This window comes from Phalacrocorax carbo, chromosome 5 (assembly GCF_963921805.1).
Source record: "Phalacrocorax carbo chromosome 5, bPhaCar2.1, whole genome shotgun sequence".
Classification (NCBI taxonomy): Eukaryota; Metazoa; Chordata; class Aves; order Suliformes; family Phalacrocoracidae; genus Phalacrocorax; species Phalacrocorax carbo.
Window position 1 is genome coordinate 31,543,673 of NC_087517.1, and position 20,092 is coordinate 31,563,764.

Consider the following 20,092-nt stretch of genomic DNA (forward strand, 5'->3'; position numbering starts at 1 on the left):
AAGTTTGACCAGATGAGATGTAATACCTTGAAAAAAAAAAAAAAAAAAAAAAAGGATTCTTATGGGACATCCCTCCATAATTTGGTTACCTTCCCAACTCACCTTTTTGTCCTTACTCAATGTTCCATGGCATATTATCAAAGAAAACATTATGCAGGAAATAATGACTCAAGGGAGGAGAAAGGAAATCAAGAGTAAAGGTACAACACTTAAAAGGAAACTTATTACACTTCTGTATTATCAAAGAAAATACCATTGCTTAATGTCTGCGAATGTTTAAGGTAATTTCCCATCATAACGAAAGGTCATTTCTTAAAGTGATTTTTATTTTCATGCAGAAAAGATGCTGAAATAGGAAAGCATGCTATGACTCTGCAGATAAAAGTACTGACTTTAAACACAGTGGTCCATATCCCTCTGTGGCATATCTGTGGCCAGTGAAGGCCATGTGCGTGGAGATAACATGCAACACCCTCTTACAACCTTCAACCTACTGTCCCCCATGGCATGGTATGAAGAGAAAAAAAGCAGGGGTTCAGATAGCACATCCCCAAACCTCACATCAGACAGAGCTCAGTGACAAACCACTGCACCAAAACTAACATAAGCCAAAAGAAGCAGCAGGACTCAGTGCTCACCACAGCTCTACAGCCCTGGAGAACATACAAATAAACCAAGCACTTAAATCCCTCCCCATCTTGAACTCTCACCTTTTTAACAGTTCCCTAATCCTATTATTGTGACACATGACACATACGAGCACCAGACTAGATACTAAGATTAAATCTAGGTCACAACAGCTATTCATAGAGATGGGGCCTTAATGAATCTAAAGAGCAGAATCAAAGCATACCATGAGCTATATAACACTCTGGACATGAGTCCTAATCGTATATGAATAATCTTTACTCTTTGGAAGATTAAACCAAGCTCTTTGACCACTTCTCTTCTGATACCTAGCCCTGACCCTGACCTTAACCTAAGGTTTCACAACAGACCTGTCATGCAGAAGAGATCAAAAAACTAAACACTCCACTCTGCTAATTCCACTGTAGACCTATGAGCCTTCTAGAGCCTAACAGTAAACATAACCTTCAGCCCTCCATTACTGAGTACATAACCTAAACACAGTCCAAAATACAGTGTTAGGTATAGCCCGGTGACAAAGATTAGCACTGAAATTAACTGAAAGTTATTTGACTGTGTCTAAATCAGCTCTTACCTTTGTGGGAGCCAGCAGCAAAATAAAGTCCTCCAGTTCTAAACAAAAACCCCAACTTAAAGCAGAGCTATCATCCAGCACAATTCCAGATTTAAGCAGAAGCCATGAGATCCTGCCTGCAGTAGCCTGCATACAAGCAGAGAGATACTGCAGGGCTGAACATTAAACTGAACTCAAAACTACATATTCACAAGCTCAGCTAAAGACTACCATAAGGAAGAGTGTAAGACTACAGTTCTGCTAGCTTGCAGGCTCCAATGCTCACATTTAATTCTAATGCCTTTACCTGTCACTTCTACATTTAATGTTAGGAATAGTTTATTTGGGTTTTATTTTGGGCTGGGTGGTTTTTATTTTCAAAAATTAAAAGCTTTTTTTTTTTTCTGGAATCAGAGGCATGCTGAGCTGGTATGAATGCCGGTAACACAAGGATACCATGGACTATGGCTAGTTTTCATTCCAGGATATTTCCCTGGTGAAGCCACTGATGAAACTTCTAGTGTAAGAAAACAAAAGGCATAGAATCTTCTATCAAACGCTGACATGATGGAGTGCATAGGCTATTCGGAGTCTGCTGGTACACACACAAAAAGAGTGAGATTTTGGTGAGGATTTTGGACTGTTTTGGGTTTTGATTTTGGCCTAGCTAGTGAGTCAGTGTCAATCACTTCTCCAGTTACCAATGCAGTTATTTAGCACATGTAAAGCAAACCTCCGTGTCTTTGACACTTAGTCAAACCTTAAGATACTTAGTCTCAAACTTACACTAAGTAAATAAGAGGTGCTCCTTGCCTGTCAGTGCTACACTTCAACACAGTTGCAAGATTCCTGTTTTGCATCTCAGTATTCAGCCAATTAATAACAACATCCTCCAAAGCTGAATTCTGCCTGCCTTTACAACTAACCCACCATGTTCCATTTTGTGCAGTGCAGTTTCTAACTCCAGCTAGGGAATGCAGTGTTAAGGATCAGCTGGATTCAGCCTTCAGAGGACAATTTATATGGACATTTACAATGAGCATTTCTTACTACAACAAAAGATGCATATGATTATAAAGCAGCATAAGCTCCCTGACTAAAACTTTGGTATTTGCCAAAGATTTTATAGCAAAAATAAAAATCTGTTGACTTTAGGATTGGGAAACAACCAAATAAAAGTTTCAGGATTGGATCAGCTCTCATCCTATGCCAGATTTCTGTCCAGTGACACAAATGGGATAGCAATACCACAGGAGGGCAAAGGAGAGGATCCATGTTCAACACTGGTCCAAGAGGGAATTATAGTAAACGAACAACAGCTGCAATGAGGAAGAAAACCTGTAAATGCTGTGTGGTCTTGTCAAGGAGAAAAATTGTTCTTGAAGGCTCTCATAGCAGAGAGCTAGCAATGCAATCAGACATACAACTGGCACCATTTCAGATTCAGCCAGCATGAAATAGCATGATTTAAAAAACAAACCCACTCCGGTGTTTACTACAATCTATATGTCTTAAATGACTTGAATATCCAGTTGTTCTAGCCTATGAAAATCTTCCTGGTTGTGTGGGAACTTTGTGTGAGCTAGAGCATCAGGATGGGCCTCAGCCTCTATACATTTTTTTAAAACAGCTCCGCATGTAGAGTCTGTAAACAGCTTTATTCTTCTAAGAGTTCTGCCATTATTTCCATCTGTTATTCCTCCTAACTTAATGCCAGACAACATTTTCCTCCCAAAGCATTAAAGGCCTAATCCAATTCCTACTGACAGAACTGAAGCTGGAATGGACCGGTAACAGACACATACATGAGCCCCACAGCACCGGAAATTCAACACCACACAGTTAAATACCTATTATCTCACTGGATGAGAAATCTCACTCAGAAGTCCGCTGTCAGAAGAACCAGACCCACTGGAAACCCAGAATGGTTAGAGGACTGAGTTATGGGCCCCACTAAAGCACTAGGTCTCAAACAATAAGCATAAGACAACACTTAGAAGTTCTACTTCCTACAAGAATTGCTGTCTGCTTCCTGCACTTTCCATACTTCTGATAGATGGGAATAGTTTTTTCCACAGCTGGGAATGTTTTACTTAGATGTGTTTATTTTTCTTCAATCTGTGGCTGACTCACAGATATCTCCATTTATTTTAGTTTTCTCCACTCTCAGAAACAGTGAGAGGATTTATGTAACCGACTCTAGGTACACTGTTAATGACCCTAGCAGATTTATGGAAAGCTCTCTGTTCACCAAGAAACTCACCCACATGTTCCCAGAGAAGCCTTATTTTGGGAATTAACTTCATTAAAATAAACTTTTACTCATTTGTAATATATCAATGGAATGGCTATCTCTGAGTTATCTCTTTCAGCCTGAAGGTGATAAAAAAATTGATATTTTTAATTTTGCAGAATTTCTCCGTGGAATGGGGATGACAATGGAATAGCTACACAGGCACCTATGCTATATTAAGTTCTCAAAGTGTCTGTATACTTTGTTAAGATTAGTGAATTGGATTTAAGATGAGAATTTTCCCTGAAACACATGAGCCCACATGCCAAAATTATTCCCCTAAGGGCAGGAGAGGACTTCTGAAGCTACATCCAGAAATATTCACAAAATCACAGGAGATCCTCAGCCAAATTGTTATGACAGTTCTTCATTATTGTAATTACTAAAGAAAGTATTCCCTAACACATTCCAAGCTAAGCTTTACCCTTTTCCCTGCCCTAAACTGAGGATGCACATAAAGTATATCTGAAAAGGCAGTATCCCAGCTGGAGTTACCAAGACCGCCCAACGCACAAACCATTATTTGTTATTCCTTGCTCCAAGTCAGGATTCCAGCTTCTGAACTTAATGAGTTTGTGCAGAATCCTAGAAGTAGCCCAATATACTGAAAAAACATATTTAAAATAGAAAGCCTTTGTGAGTAGCCAAGTGGAATACTTGAGGGGGAAGAAAAAAAAAGATCATTAAAGAAGCTGTAGAGGATTTACAATTCTGTTTTGTTTGGATCTGTATAGTAGCCTAGCCCATAAATAGAAACCAGGTTTTTTTACATTTGCTTTGCTTTATTTGAGAGTTGTGGGAATGATGGTAACCAAGCAACACCACAAAGCTGGAAAGCCCTGGTTAAGACAATTGCTGATACCCTGATGAGCCAGGATAAGTTCAGTGCCTAGAGGAGCTATGGGATCTCCATTTTTGTACAGCTCAGGGGCCACAGGATCCTAAGAAGAATGAGAAAAAGATTTTGCACAATCTATGGACTCTCCATGCCTCTGGGTGAAAACTGCCTCCTCTGAATTGAATTCTGCTGCTACTTGGAGCCCACTGTGAGTTTTACTCACTATTTTTGCACACTGAAAGGTTAATCTGCCAGGAAAGCTTCCTCTTACTGAGGCTGGGGAACTAAAAAAAAAAAATACTGTGTTGCAGACAGCATAAGTGTTAATAAGTTAAAAATAACCTCCACAGATTTAATAGAAAATTCAGTGTGGACCCATGTAAATTTGAGTATGTTAGTTTACACAGTACATGACCTTGTAATTAATTCTAAAAGATCATCAAAAAAAGCGTAACAAAGTTCAAAAAAATATCCACAAAGTCATTTTCTGGGCAAAAACTATCCTCCCATTCGTCTCTAGCAAATCAGAACAATTAAGCATTTTACAGCTTCTACATTTAATGACAGCTGAAATAACTCATTTTCAATTAAAGTGCAATCATCTCTATTTTAAAACTGGCACATCCTCCTTGTAATCTGTCTTTGGTCTCCCAACAGAAGGACAGAAGCTTCTGAAGGAAGTAGTACTTCATATTTTGCACACTTAAGCAAAGTCAGTTGTGCTTTCACTCTGTCAAATGTTTTTTATTCAGCACTTTTAGAAAGCAATTTTTATCTGCTCCAAAACCAAAATAGGCATTTCAAGACATAATCATATTCTGCAGAAGTATGGAAATGATGCTTTTTTAAAAAAGTTAGTTATTTGCTTATCCAAATATGCAGTAGGCAGAGAAAATATGTCTGAGTGCATACACTTTCAAGCAAATGAGGGATTATTTTAGGAGACAAAGGGTAGCTACAGAACATAATGTGTGATGGATAATGCATCAAGGCTGTGGATGTTGAATTTATGCTGCAATTTAGCAGACAGCATTACAGCAGCTTAATATCAGTACCAAAAGCAACACAGTATAGCTATAGCAGACACACACTTTACACATGGAACATGCAGATATTGTGAAATCTGCAGAGTGCATTAAAAAGCTCAATCTTGAAGAACAGCTTTACAACTTCTCCTGATACTGATACCCAGTCAATATTGGTTTTACTGTGTACTACCCAATATCAGAGACTACGATAAATAAGAACTAAAATCACGAAAAACCCCCAACTGTAGACTACATCTAAAGTCGTCCCTTCAAGTTACACTTGGACACAGAGATAAGTGGGCGTCAGTGAACTTGGTCTACTGCCAACCTTACTGTGCTTGTGAAAAAAAGCCATCACACCATGAATGCGAAAAGCAGAACTTTTCATCAACACTGTCATGTCATAATGACAGTGTTGATTCTGCCTTTATAACAACGTTAAATGGACACAAAGTCCAAAGGAGGAGACAGCATCGCCTTGGGAATCGTTACTGGAAGGTAGCCCAACAGAGGGATGTACACTGTGCATCAGCCATTGGAAAAAGTATGGCACCCTGCTCAGGGAGCACCCACTCTGCCCAGCGTCTAGTACTACAGCAGCAACAGGATCCTGAAGTCTGATTTCACCTCACTCCATCCTAGTTGACCTGATCTCTGGAAAGGAGAAGGACCGAGAACTCCCAAGCCAACTATTGTCTAAGCAGCTTTACTCTCTTCTTCTTCCTGGTGCCCTAAGAGAGCTGAACACAACCACGAAGCATTTTTATAACATAGAGCTCCCGGGATGAGATATATTCCTTCTTATATAAAACTCCAATCCTTATTTCTCTCCATTGAGAATGTGGTAATACCCTCTTTTCTTGTTGCATACAAATTCTAAGAATGAGATCACAATGAACAAAATAATGAAATCAATTTACAACTGTAAATATATCTCTAGTCTCTTTTGAAGTTTTAATAGGAAGGAGGAGCACAATTACCCAGGGGATCTTGGTCAGACTCAGTCATGGGTGTAAACAAGATCTCATTCCCATGCGGTATTTCACATCACAAACGAAATCATGCAGAGCTCTTGAGCCCTGAGTCAGGTGGTTCCATGAAACACTAGTTTGTATGTCAAAGCAGCCTTTTCATGGGAATGACACACAAATAACAAAAATAATCCCCAAAGTTTTGAAGCAAACTTCTCACGCTGGAACTTACTCTTTCTTTGATGATTTAAAACATTTTGGCCTGGGCTTCAGCTGAAATACTTGTGCGGTCTTTTACTTATGAAGGAATTTGGCTAATATAAAGCAAAAATACAGCTTGGTCTTTTCTGCTAATGAGTTTGGATAAAAGTGAGTGATGATGGTACAAACCTCGAATGCCTTCAGTGAACTCAGATACACCCTCTGCTAAAGGAAGTCAGTTTGCCTCAGTTTATTGGCATAGCACCTTCTGTAGGGATCATTTATTCAGAATTCCTGTCTGTATTTATTTCCTAGGAACAAACACATATTTACTGCTGATGCTGAGCCTCAGCAACTGACTGATGACTTGGCACCTCTGCTCCAAGTACCTTTGAGATACCAAGATTAAAGTTTGTTCCAGTATTACCCACTCACCCACAAGGTAGTGTCTGCTTATTTTATGGTACACTGAGAATAGTAACATGTTACAGTTAATGACAGAAAGTTGCATAGAAAATGTTATGTGCATGCAACGTGGCCAAGCTACCATCTCTAACCCAACCTTTGCTTTGCAAACTATCAGACTTCTGTTTTAGCTTTGCAAACTCACAGTATGTAGATGTTATTTATTTTTCCATTTTATTTCCTAAAATTTGCTGCTTAAGTAAAAGAAGGGAGCGGCACAATAAAAACGAATATGGCTACACCTACCTTTGTTTCCAAGGTCTCCTGACTTTCAGAGACAGTCCTGCATGGTGTAGGTCCTGCTCACATCACCCATGAGATCAACATCATCCTTTTAACTCTAGTCCTCAGTATAATCAACTGAAGCTTTCACATGTCAGCAAATACCTTAATATCCGCCCCTGCGGATTTCAAACATGCACACTGCCAGACCACCTCATATCCACCTTGATGACCAATAAGTTAAAAAATAAAATTTATTTTAGCCTCCTTTGTACAGAACTACATCTCTTCTCCTAGGGAATTACCGAAGTCAATGAACTTGAGAAGCCATAGGAGCAACTCCTGATGTACGTTGAGGACTACAGCACATTGTAAATGTTGGCCATTAAAAGCAGAATTACAAAGTAACAAAATAAGAGTGAAACAATTACATCTTTTCACATCTTGTATATACTGAAATGCCTCATTTAACACAAACCATACTAACAGTGAACTATCAAGTCCTGAAGCATGGCTGAAAATTCACTGCTGTCACTCCTCACAGTTATTTCCTGCCAGCAGTATCAGTTTAGGGAGCGGACATACCTAAAGGACTATGAGACCCACTAGATGAGAAATGGTGTGCTGAGTGCATGCTACTATGCATGCAGAATTGACTGGAGGCTTGACATGATTTCCAGGAAAAAGCTTAGGAGAAAGAAAAAAAAGCAGACTTCTAAAATGTTAATTTAAATCCCTATTTAGAGTAGATGACTTCCAAAACATTATATGCTTTAATTACTCTTATTAACATCATTACCCTGATTGCCTTCTATGACAAGGTAACTTGCCTAGTGAATAAGGGAAAGGCTGTGGATGTTATCTAGCTGGACTTTTGCAAAGCCTTTGACACTGTCTCCCACAGCATCCTCCCAGAGAAGCTGGCAGCTCATGGCTTGGACAGGTGCACTCTTTGCTGGGTAAAAAACTGGCTGGGTGGCCAGGCCCAGAGAGCTGTGGTGAACAGAGCTAAATCCAGTTGGTGGCCGGTCACAAGCAGTGTTCCCCAGGGCTTAGTTTTTGGATCAGTCTTGTTTCATATCTTTATCAATGATCTGGATGAGGGGATTTAGTGCACTCAGTAATTTGCAGGTGACAACAAATTGGGCAAAAGTGTAGATCTGCTTGAGGGTAGGAAGGCTCTGCAGAGGCATCTGGACAGGCTGGATTGATAGGCTGAGGTCAACTGTATGAGGTTTAACAAGGCCAAGTGCCAGGTCTTGCACTTGGGTCAGAACAACACCATGCAATGCCACAGGCTTGGGGAAGAGTGGCTGGAGAGCTGCCTGGCAAAGAAGGACCTGGAGGTGTTGGCTGACAGCTGGCTGAACACGAGCCAGCAGTGTGCCCAGGTAGCCAAGGCGGCCAACAGCATCCTGGCTCATATTAGAAATAGCGTGGTCAGCTGGAGTAGGAAAGTGATTGTGGCTCTGTACTTGGCACCGGTGAGGCAGCACCTTGAATACTGTGTTCAGTTTTCGGCCCCTCACTAAAAGAAGGACACGGAGTTGCTGGAGCATGTCCAAAGAAGGGCAGCAAAGCTGGTGACGGGTCTGGAGAGCAAGTCTTATGAGGAGAGGTCAAGGGAACTGGGGTTGTTTAGTCTGGAGAAAAGGAGGCTGAGGAGAGTCTTATCGCTTACTACTACTACTACCTGAAAGGAGGTTGTAGTGAGGTGGGTGTTGGTCTCTTCTCCCAAGCTATTAGTGATAGGATGAGAGCAAATGGCCTCAAGCTGCATCAGAGGAGATTTAGATTGGATATTAGGAACAACTTCTTTACTGAAAGAGTGGTCAGGCATTGGAACAGGCTGCCCAGAGAGGTGGTGGAGTTACCATCCCTGGATGTGTGAAAAAATGTGTAAACGTGGTGCTTCAGGGCATGGTGTAGGAGACATTGTAGTGTTGGGCTGACAGTTGGACTTGATCATAGAGGTCTTTTCCAACCTTAATAATTCTATGATTCTATGATCTTTTCTAAAGAGAAAGTAAAGGGACATGAGAAGAAACATGATTTTTTCTAAGATTTTTTTTAAGGCAATACAAATACTTTTCACATGGGAAGGACATTTTATATGTGGGGGTAGTAGGTGAGAAAATTATTTTAATCTCTCATATTTTAAAAAGTGTAGCAGACAAAAGCAAACCAGCCACTCTTCATTTTATTAGGCCATTTTTTTACCCAATTCCCTACGATCATTGTCAGAACTTCCAGCATAAAGCAAGGAATAAAGAAAAAAACCTTGATGCACAACTGATCTCTCCTTCCCCACCCACAAATATAAACATGCTGCAAACACAAAACAGAAACATTAACTATCATCAAACACAGTATATAACATTAGCCTGCTAAGGAACAAATATGAACCACTCCGCCTTTCTTCAGCACTGATGCCTTATGGTTAAGTAAAAAACCTTAAAACTTTACCTATGTCTAAATATATAAATATATTGTTATTTTATATTATTTATTATTTAAAATCAAAATATTTTTAAAATACATTTTTAAAGCCTGAAGGTAGAACTAGAATATAAAGTCTGGTACTAGAATATAAAGTCCAACAGTTTACTAGAAATACCATTAACTGGTTCCTCTCACCAGCCGGGCATTTGAGTAAGAGAAGACTTCTGGAAACATAGCCTCTCCTTAGGATACTACTTTGACCTAAATTTGACTACTATGGTATCATGGGGCAGTAAGGAATAGAGCCATTGGGAAAAACAAACAAAAAACCCAACAATAAATCAAATAATAATTCAGAACCTGACCAAGGTAAAGCCCCAGCAAGGGAGCCAGGATGAGAGAGGCAATGTAGCCAGGGCTGGGCAGGACCTGCGATCCAGGTTGTTTAATAAACATTACCTAAACCAGTAGAACAGAGCACTGTTGAGTAATGTATTTTTTTCATGTTTTATATAAGAGACAAACTTAGAAACTGCCAAATCAATTCCCATACAACTAGAACGGGAATTCCAAAGAATTAATGCCCAAAGAAAAATCATTACTAAGAAACTAAAACTTATAGCAACACAGACAAGTTTCCAGAGGTTGAGGTGTTGCTTTGGCCCTACTGTTTACATACGAACTGCATCTGAAATTGAATTACAGAGCCATTTTGTAACAGTTCTGAAAGATGCACACTCTGTGTAAGCATTCTTCAGATGGCCTGTCATTGTAGTGATGAGAGGTCCAATACACTTAAGCTCCTTATGTTTCTCACAGAGGAATGCTCACATCTGTCAGTAATTACATTAATACTATCACATGGCTGTTAACACATAATGGTTAGGACTTTATTAGCAGTTCTCTTCTTGGCTTCTCCTTTCAAGGAATTATGAGAGCTCATTTACTTCACACAATTTCAGGCCAAATCTTTTACACAAATTATCAGCCTGGATTCATTAGCCACTTTGAGGCAAAAATTAACATTTTTTTTTTCATATTTTGTTTTAAAAACAACAAAAAATCCTAATCAAAAGCAAATAGACTCCGGGATGGCTCCAGGTTTCAGCCTATATTCTGAATATGGAAACAGCATCCCAAACAACCTGGGGAGACAGCTAGAAACAGGCAAGGACTGGGCCTGACTCCTCCTCCTAGGTTGATCCTGATGCAGGATGAAGCTGTGGGAGGTTAATCTGGTAGACTCTTTCAAGGAAGAAGCTACACAAAAATTTAAACCTGTCACATAAGAAAGCATAGAGTCAGACCAGAGTAAATAATACTATCTTTATCTCTGTATGTATAACAAGACAGATCATACACACACTTCTTAGACTTCCTTGTATCACATGTGCTGAAAAGCTTAAGTAGCAGAGTTCAAATAGTGCAGAATATGAGTGGCTGATACATTCCCATCCCATCGCCGCCATCCAACAGCTCTTTGGGTGTTTCCTTTAAATACACAGTTTATTTGTATACTTCTGTGTATGTGTGTGGTGTGGTTTGGGGTTTTTTTGGGGGGAGGGGGTGGGGGGGTGAGGGACATTGGTTAGTTGAGGTTTTGTTTTTGAACTTTAATCCATTAGAAGGTACTTTTCTACATTGGTATTAACATGGAGGCTTAACAATTTATGGCTTGTCTCTCAAGGAGTCCGTCTGCTGTTCAAGAGCCTATATAGTGTATCCCTATATTTTCCATTTCAATTAACAGCAGATTCCTTCCCAAAGCTCTTTCCTGTGGCCAGTTCTGCAACGTGAAAATGTCCAAAAAAGTGTAGTGTGGAACAGTCCCTGAGGTCCCTCCCAGAAAATCCTAAACTAGCAAAAGGTGAAGCCTTTTATGAAGTCTGGTACCAAATTTGTTTAAGGAAAAAACCAGCACACTCAGCAACAGTCATCCCAAACCATTCCAGCTGCCAGCTGGCACCAGTTCCAGCAGTTCCCTGTGCCTGCCATAAGGCCTGCAGCAAGAATGCAGCTCTGCAAGAGCTTTGCTCCCATACACATGTGGCACAGCACCTTCATCACACTCCTACCTTACAGCCCAAGATTTCAAAGTGAGTTATGCCCAGGTCTTTTGGCACTGCAATAAATAGCCCTTGCTACAATGCTATTTGACCATTTCCCTCTATTAAACCACTTCTGAAGAGTTGGGCTCCAACTTCACAGGCAGCTCAGTAAGGATGCTGAGCCTCATAGGCTGAGTTCAGCCCAGGATAAGCACTCTACCATGGTACCAATATCTATTTTTTGTCCTAAGTACCAGTAATCTTGATTTTTTTCTTTTTAATTTACAGAAAAGGAACCTTTAATATCAGGCTAACCTGCTCTCCAAAAGGAAGATATTTGCTTTAGTAGTGAATGATAGTTTGTGTTCTATTCAGTTTAATTAATGATTTCGTTTACATTGCTTCATTCCTTTAATATGATGCAACAATGGTAATGACTAACCTTTTTGCAGTTTAATAGACCTTGCAACTGCAAGATGATCCCTCTTCCATTTAATAAGCCCCTTGTTATAGCTTAATAAATCTGGTTTTGCTCTTTGGCAATTCTCATTAAAATGCTTTGGAAGGTACCACCGTTCACCTACAGCCTGATTTTCAGAGGACCTGACTGCACACAATTCCAGTTAGAACTTTCTGCACTCAACATCTCTGAAAATCCAACAGTAGCAAGGCAATTAGAAGCTTCCAACCTTTCCTCATCTATAGGGTAATGTGCAAAATAGTCAGGGTTGGATACAGCGTAACTTAAGAGAAGGGCATCACATGTTAAAATGCTAACTGGGGAACTTCAGCTCATTCCCATTAGTATAAAGAAAAGCAACCCATCATTCTTTGTCAAGTGATAGCAGTGCAATGGATGAATTTACGTACATGACCATCTGTTGCCCAATTAGGGAATAGCAGAGTGCCCTTCCAGACTGCCAAATGCCTGCCCTTGTTCAGAACTTCCTTGGTTTTGTAGGCTTACTCTCTTTACTACAAAATAAAATACAACACTTCACATCATAGAGTACTCTTCATCCCGACACACTCTGTGGACTGTGAACCCGCTCACAGAACTGCCAGAAGTTTCAGTACTGAGCACTACATAAACACAAGACTAGTGGAGTGAAAGGGAGCACACTGCTGCAGCCTGCTCCACAGCTGTGTCTCTCATGCTGTATTCTTGGCTAATGACATAGAGCCAAACTCCTACTCACATCAAGTGTGCTGCAAAACTTCTAATACAGAGAGAGCTCTGACAGGACCTTAGTTTGAAATATCTGTTCCCCAGAAACTAAGCTGTAGAGGACACAGACTGCCCTTATTTCAGACATGTGAAGGATTTGTGTCTCATGACGGGAAAAAATTGTGAGGTTACAGGCCATGCTGTTATGCAGACCCAATAGTACACCATTAGAATCATCTTGTATCAAAAAGCCCAGTAAACTTGATGTAAAAAAATAACTACACAACAAAACCCGAGACCAATATTAAAAACATCATAAGGCAAGATACTGATTTTACACCAGTATCACAGAAGCACAACTCCACTGATGTTGAGTATTTCCTGTCTTCAGCATGTGCCAGAAAAATTATGACATTTTCCATAGTCCCCTTTCACACAAAGATAAACACTAGAGAGTCAGAGCTGAGCTGATGTAAAGCCGATTGTCTGCTCAGCTTAAGGTTCCCCAACACATCACTAGTTGGATATTTGTTTTACTTATTTTAGGATAAAAATAATTACCACAATTAAAAAAAGTCAGTGCAGCTATCACAATCAACTCTATGCCAACCATGTTCTCTAGCTGGTGGATTGGAAGGTTTTGCAGAAGGCAATTCGGTAAAGAATCAGCATACGTGGCTCAACAAGGCACAAGAGGACAGATGTTAAACAGGTGTGTGATTTTTAACAACAGATAATAAAGGCACAACTGTTTTTATTGAGTGACAAGGAAGCAATGATAACAGGCCAAGCTCTGTACTTGTGGATTTCCGTGAGCATAAGCCCCAGGAGAATATCACTCTAAATCCATAACATACAAACTGCTGCAAGCCCATCATTTCTATCAGATCCTTAACCAAATGGCCCTAACCTGTGGAAAACCCCATCAGGGCCAGGGAAGCCCTGATCTTGTATTACCACTATACACAACAAATATTCCCTGTAATTGCCCCTTTTCACCCTCACCTCACAAACTTCCATACTCACTTGAGTACCTAAACAGACATGGACAAAAACCTGGTGCCCTCTGACTGCCAGAGCTCCTTCCAGTTCCTGGGATATTTGCTGATCTTTCTTCCTCACCAGGGCTCCTTTGAACCACTATCTTCTGCTCTCTTCACTACTAGAAGCCTCCAGGCACTCTTCTTACACAGCCACAGCAGCTGCTCTACTTCACCTGTATTTGCCTTGTACTGCAGACCTCTTCGCTTCAGGGCACCATTGGCAGATACACCTCTTGCCCTTACTCATGCTACAGCTCTGTCCATCTAATAGTACACCTGATCTTTTGACTCCTTTCTGCTGCTCTTTCCTTATGTTTCAGACCTGGCTGCCTCTCTGCTGGCAAGATGAATCATCCAACCCTTTCTGGCTTCCACTGTGTTTGTACACAACATAATTTGGCTACTGTGGAGGAAGAAACCCTCAAGTTATTTGAGGATTTTAATGAGAAGTAGGTTTGTTTCTTTCACTTTAGTAACAAAGTGGCTACAGTACATGGGAAACCTCAGGAGCTGTGGGAACAGATGGGGAAGCCTCTCTCCACCTGAGTGCTGTGCAAGCAGTCTATCTCCACACCATCCCTCTCCTCATTACTCCAGAGCAAGGACCACAAGCTCTGATCCTAACAAAGCACAACTTCATGCCAGCAGCTTGACAAACCAGCCAACTCAAAATTATTTCTAGCCAGCACTAAGTTATTATTGGAAAACAGAATTACAAGTAAGGCAACATTTCGTTCAGACCAAGTCCTAAAGATCACTAAATCAAATTCTGTACAGGCTAGTATTACTGCACAAGATAGTTACTCCCTCCATCAACACAGAAAGGAGAAGTCCCACAGCGATGAAATTTTGGGACTTACAGGTTTTTCCACTGCTAGTATAAATCACAGTCTCTGAATACATTCCCACTCCAAAGTACCACCACACCCAGACTTCACATGCAAGGCTTTTGTTGCATGTAATTTTACACAGAGAACCATACACAGCACTATAATTTAAATACTAAAAGTGGACCGTTTAAGTGTAGTGCAGAAGTGGAATCCACAAACTGGATCCATGTAGGACAGTACACACTGAAAGCTGGTTTTTTACATTACGAAAAAGTAATTGTCTGAAATGACCATTTGAGTACATGTTTGAGCTTAGATTCATCCAAAGCTCAAATACTCTTTCTTGGCAGTTGTACCTAAACCAGTAAGAAAGCCTCAAGTCCTGATCTGCCAGCATGCATCGGTCTTCAGCAGCGATAAAAGCCACATGCCACAGAGAGCACTCAGGTGAACACCCTAGCGCTGAACCTTCAGGGCAGGGTCTGCACAGGTTTCTAACAAAACCAACCAGGACCCTGAAGAGCTACAATCATTTAGAAACATCTCATAGCACAAATACTATCTTTTAGTGCTGTTCTAATTAAGATTCAAACACCCTAAGTCCTTGCATGGATTTTGCATAAGGTTGGGACAACAAACACCAGCCTACCTGCCCTGAATGTGGGGTGTTTATTTTGAAATGCTGCCAGACAGGTTGGCCATTACCAGCAGAGAAGGATAACAACTCAGTGAGACTGCACTGTCAACACAACAGCAGTAGCAGCTTCTTTAACACTAACTCAAAACAGGCCAACAACTTTCAAGGATAGTCACCTCCCAAGAAATCTGTCTCACAGGCCACTTGGCCATGCACAGCACAAACAGGTAACATAGCCCAACAACACTCAGAATATAAAACAGCATCAGTCCTCTTAGAAGCACATTTCACGGAAACATCAGGCTTAAGTTACCACTTTTTAAAAAAAAAGGAATAGAACAGACCTTCACTCAATGAACTGTAGCAGTTCACACTGCCAAAATTTGTCCCCAACACTGAGCAGCAGCACACTGGTATTCACAAACAGGTGAGGCTTCTTTGCCATTTGAACTCTTACCTTTTCAATACTTAGCAGATTAGGTTCATCAGTAATTTAAACACTGGACACAGTACACAGCCATAGGCCTTTTTTTCAGTCAGCAAACCACTAGAGAGGGTACTGAAAGGCCTATTATGAAGGCCAATCACTATCCTTTTCTTGAATGACCACATGAAAATCGGTGACTGTTCCTCAATGGACTGAAAGGGCCTTTTGTCTGAAGGAAAAGGACAAGGAGTCACAAAGTATTGCAGATTCATTTGTAACTCATGTTTTTTGAAGAAACTGTATAGCTTCAGTTAAGAGCAAACCAAGAAAAGAACAGTCTTTGAAAATGTTATGCCACAACCCTTTCCTACTATGTATATGCAGAGAATATTTTTAGATTAGTCTCTTTTGTATTACAAAAAGATGGGCAGGCATTCTATATTATTGTTTTATGAGAGAAGTTTAACACACACGCAGAGTTTTGACTTTGTTCCAAAACCCTCATCAGGGTCTGCAGCACTATTTGTCTTGTCTAAACAGAAAATCATCAGAGGCTTTTTTGGTACAAGATCTAGTACAAGTACAATCACACTGGGATTACAACTGAAAGTATTGTCACTGTTGCTTAATAACCACTTTAGTAAGTGAGCAAATTTGCCATCACCCATAAAGTATATGGCGGTCTATTCAACAAGACGACATTTTTTATATTGAGAAACCAGCATTTGGCGCTCTCATTTTGAAGTCCGTTTCTGAAGCCTCTCACAAAAAAGGGTTGATTACATCTGCTGACCACTTCTCAGAAGAAAGAAACGTTTAACTTTTCCACCCACCCCAATCATATTTTCGGTTCTCAGCTTTTACACTCAGATGCACACACCTCCAAAATGGGATTTGCATGCATGGCTTCCTGACAGAGTTTCTAAACAAGCTTTACATGGACAAACTTTCAGCAGGAAAGACAGTGGGGCTAATAAGCAAAACCAGATTTCTTCTAATCCACATCCAGAACTAGGGAATTACTACACAAAAGTCACAGCTGTCAGACTTGCCCTCTTCACCCATCTGTTCCACCCACGATCTGTGAAACTGAACAGTCAAAAAAAAAAAGTCAGTTTTCACTCTCCAGCCTCTTTCTGCATCCCAGAATTTTAATTCCTTGTGCTCCCACAACCCCTCCTGAAATGAAGCAGTATATTTTGCACACACCATTGGTCAAGGTGGCAGTTGCATTTAGCTCTCCTGACCACCCTATCAAATTACATCAGGCAAGGAGCTAGTCTTTGCTGTGTTACAAGACAGCACTACCACGGCCAAAATCTTTGCTGCGGGAATCACCCGCAATGCCACTTTCAGATATATACCAAAAATAAGAGTCCTGCCATGCCAGATACACCCCCAAGGTAACTACATACCCCACCATCTCACGCTCTGTAACACACCAGCTTATAGTCCTCAGGGCTGTAAAGAGAATCTTGCAAATGCAAAGTAGAGGTAAAACAATGCTGGACCTTCTTCTTGAAGCTCAAGGTGCTCTGAAGCAACCAGGGCAAAGGGATGCGAACTGCACAGCCCCCTGTTAACCTCAGTGAAGTTCAGGGCCAAATTCTTTGACATAATAATGCCACAGAGTGTTGCTTTCAAAAAAACTATTAGCAGGGGAAGGGGCCCAGCCTAAAATAAAGGCACTATCCTAATGAAGTTAACTATTTCACTACTGTTTCTTATTGTACACAAAGGAGAAAACTGCAAGAGAAAGCTGGTGAAGCATCTGAGGACGGAAGAAAAGGCAGGAGGAAGAAGAGAGAAACTGAAGGATTGAGACAGTGCAGAAAAACATGGAGGATGGAGAAGACAGTAGCACCAGCCATAGGTATGGGGTCGTATTTCCCCAGAGTAACATGGAAAAATCCTTAATATTAACAGTTAACTGTAGTTAACTTGTAGTTAACTATAAATTATTTTTCTTCCCTTGATCTTTGTGCAAAGCCTTACTGCTCCTGGGTCTTCTGCTCCAAATTGTTACATAGCTTTACTTTTGTCCTCTGGCACACAGTGAAATGTGGAGTTCGACCTTTCCTTTGGATGTGTAAAGCACCACACCAGATTGTTTTGAGAAAACAATTGAGGATTTTTTTTCATATTCTGCATGACTAGCATTACTTAACAGTGTCCAAAGACCTCTAAGACACAGGCCCTGAAAACACAGTAGGAAGTACAGTCCCTAGAATGACAGAGGCAATGTGTGTGGGTGAAAATGAACACAAATGTAACAGCCTGGGGGAATTAATACCAAGTACAGGTTGCCTACAACTGCTGACAGGCACAGCTTTGGTACTTCCACCATTGCTAGAAGAAAACTGAAAATATAAAATACATTGCAGGCCACTGGAATCTTGTTGTGCTTTATCTTAAAAATAGGTGCAAGCAGGTTTCTGTTCTGGACAGATATTTCCTTAAAATTTGGGAAGTGGCAGGAAGGTATCCTGACATAGCCTCATTTCCATTTCTTCAAGCAAGACACACTAGGTATGAAAAACTGATCTAGATTCAGAGCCAAACCTCCCTCAACACAGAAAGTACTTGGAGATGCTTGTGTTCAATTTTGAAGCTCACTACTATATATCAGACAAAGCAATAAGCCTCAAGCACATGTTCCTTCTCAGGCATCTGCCTGGGCATAAGGACCGTGGAAACAGGCCGTTCACTGAAGGACAACATTTTGAAGGGTACTTAATTTACTACTTCTTAGTCGCAACACCTTCTTACATAGTAAATTTCCCAGAGTTGTAACCTTACTTCCTTACATGTTTATACAGCACCTGACGCAGTACAAACCTTATCTTGATTGGTGTCTCATTACATTTAATAGATCCTACTGTTCTCATAAAGGGTCAAACTGCTTCAACTCCTGCAACACAATTAGTGGGAGAACACTCACAGCAGCATTCAGCTCCAGCAGGTCGTGATGGCGCCTCACAAAATTCATCAACCTGTTCTGACCTGGAAATCATTCCGTGTTTACACAGTTTGACTGCATTCACAGCAACAATTGTGGCAAGGGCGCAGTGTCCTGCTCGCAGCAGCCTAAAGGCTCTAGTTAGTGCCATTCAACAGTTTACCACCCAGTATTTCTTTCATGGCCAGTGCAAATGTTCCTGGTTAACCTTGACCTTCCGCATGTAGCAGTCTTTTCTACTTTCTGTTTAGAAAGCTTTTAGTTTACCTTCCTTGAATCGTCACCTTTTGGAAAATATTTTAAGTGCATTAGGAGCTTAAAAAAAAAACACAGAAGATAGATACTTTATACATACTCTGGTAATTAAAATTTAAAAGTTAACAGAAAAGAATTCCCACAGAAAATCATTAGTTGCCTTGAAGTATGTGAAACATTTGCACGTTTTTAAGCTGGAATCAACAAAATCAATCCAGGGGAATGTGACCTGGAATGAAACAGATGGATTTTCTGTGGTGCCTCTTAGCTCTCCTGAAGAAAATAAATCTGGTAGTACAAGTGATTCACATCTCAGGGCAATGAGGCTGAGGGTGGGGAAGAAGCTCACACTATTCATTTACAGTTCAACAAAGGAAGCATTGCATTCTGAAGGAGAATAAAAGAATATTGCCAGCTGCCACTGCTTATCAACGACTTGCACACCTAATGATCACGTTTTTCACGCCCAGTAAGAAAGACGACGAACGAGACGAGACATGACCTTAGCGGTCTTTTACCTCGGTGCTTATAAAACAAATCCTCAAACGGGTGGATTTGCCCAGAAACAGTAGTTAGGGCACAGCAACCCTCGCCCCTAACTTGCGGTATGTCAGTACTCGCAGCAACGTTTCACAGCCCAGGCGAAAACACACGGCAGCATTTCAGGAACAAACGTACCGCTGGCTCAGCGCGTCCGGCCACCAAGACAGACGGGGATGAACGGCGGCGCTCGGAAAGACCCAGCACCCCGTTCCCCGGGTGGGCAGTTAATCATTTATGACCAGGGCTGTTACTGAATAGCCTTGAACAGCACAGCACTGCCGAGTTTCGGCTCCGGCGGCGCCTGGGAGGCGGCGGAGCAGCGGGAGCGCGGCGGCGAGCGGCTCCCGGGCGCTGGCAGAGCCGGTCCCAGCGCACGCCGGGCGGGGTCCGAGGGGCCGACTGCGGTTCCCGCGCCACCGGGAGGGGCTCGTCCGCCTCCGCCCGGTCTCGGCGCCGGGACCCGTAAGCGTTAAAGCAGCGGGTATGGTGGCGCGCGGCACCGCGGCGACCGTCCCCCCTCC

At 41.3% G+C, this 20,092-nt stretch overlaps 1 protein-coding gene across 3 annotated transcripts in view; it reads right to left on the reverse strand.

Annotated features, from left to right (window-relative positions):
• Window positions 1-20,092, reverse strand: part of SPATS2L (spermatogenesis associated serine rich 2 like) — an 83,902-nt gene that overhangs the window by 63,586 nt on the left and 224 nt on the right. The window contains exon 1 of one of the 3 annotated variants that reach the window (XM_064451927.1): window positions 19,707-19,790. The exons of the other annotated variants lie outside the window; for them this stretch is intronic. The gene's annotated coding sequence lies outside the window, so the exon portion shown is untranslated. Of the gene's footprint in view, window positions 1-19,706; window positions 19,791-20,092 lie in introns of those variants that run through there. 3 annotated transcript variants of the gene reach the window in all.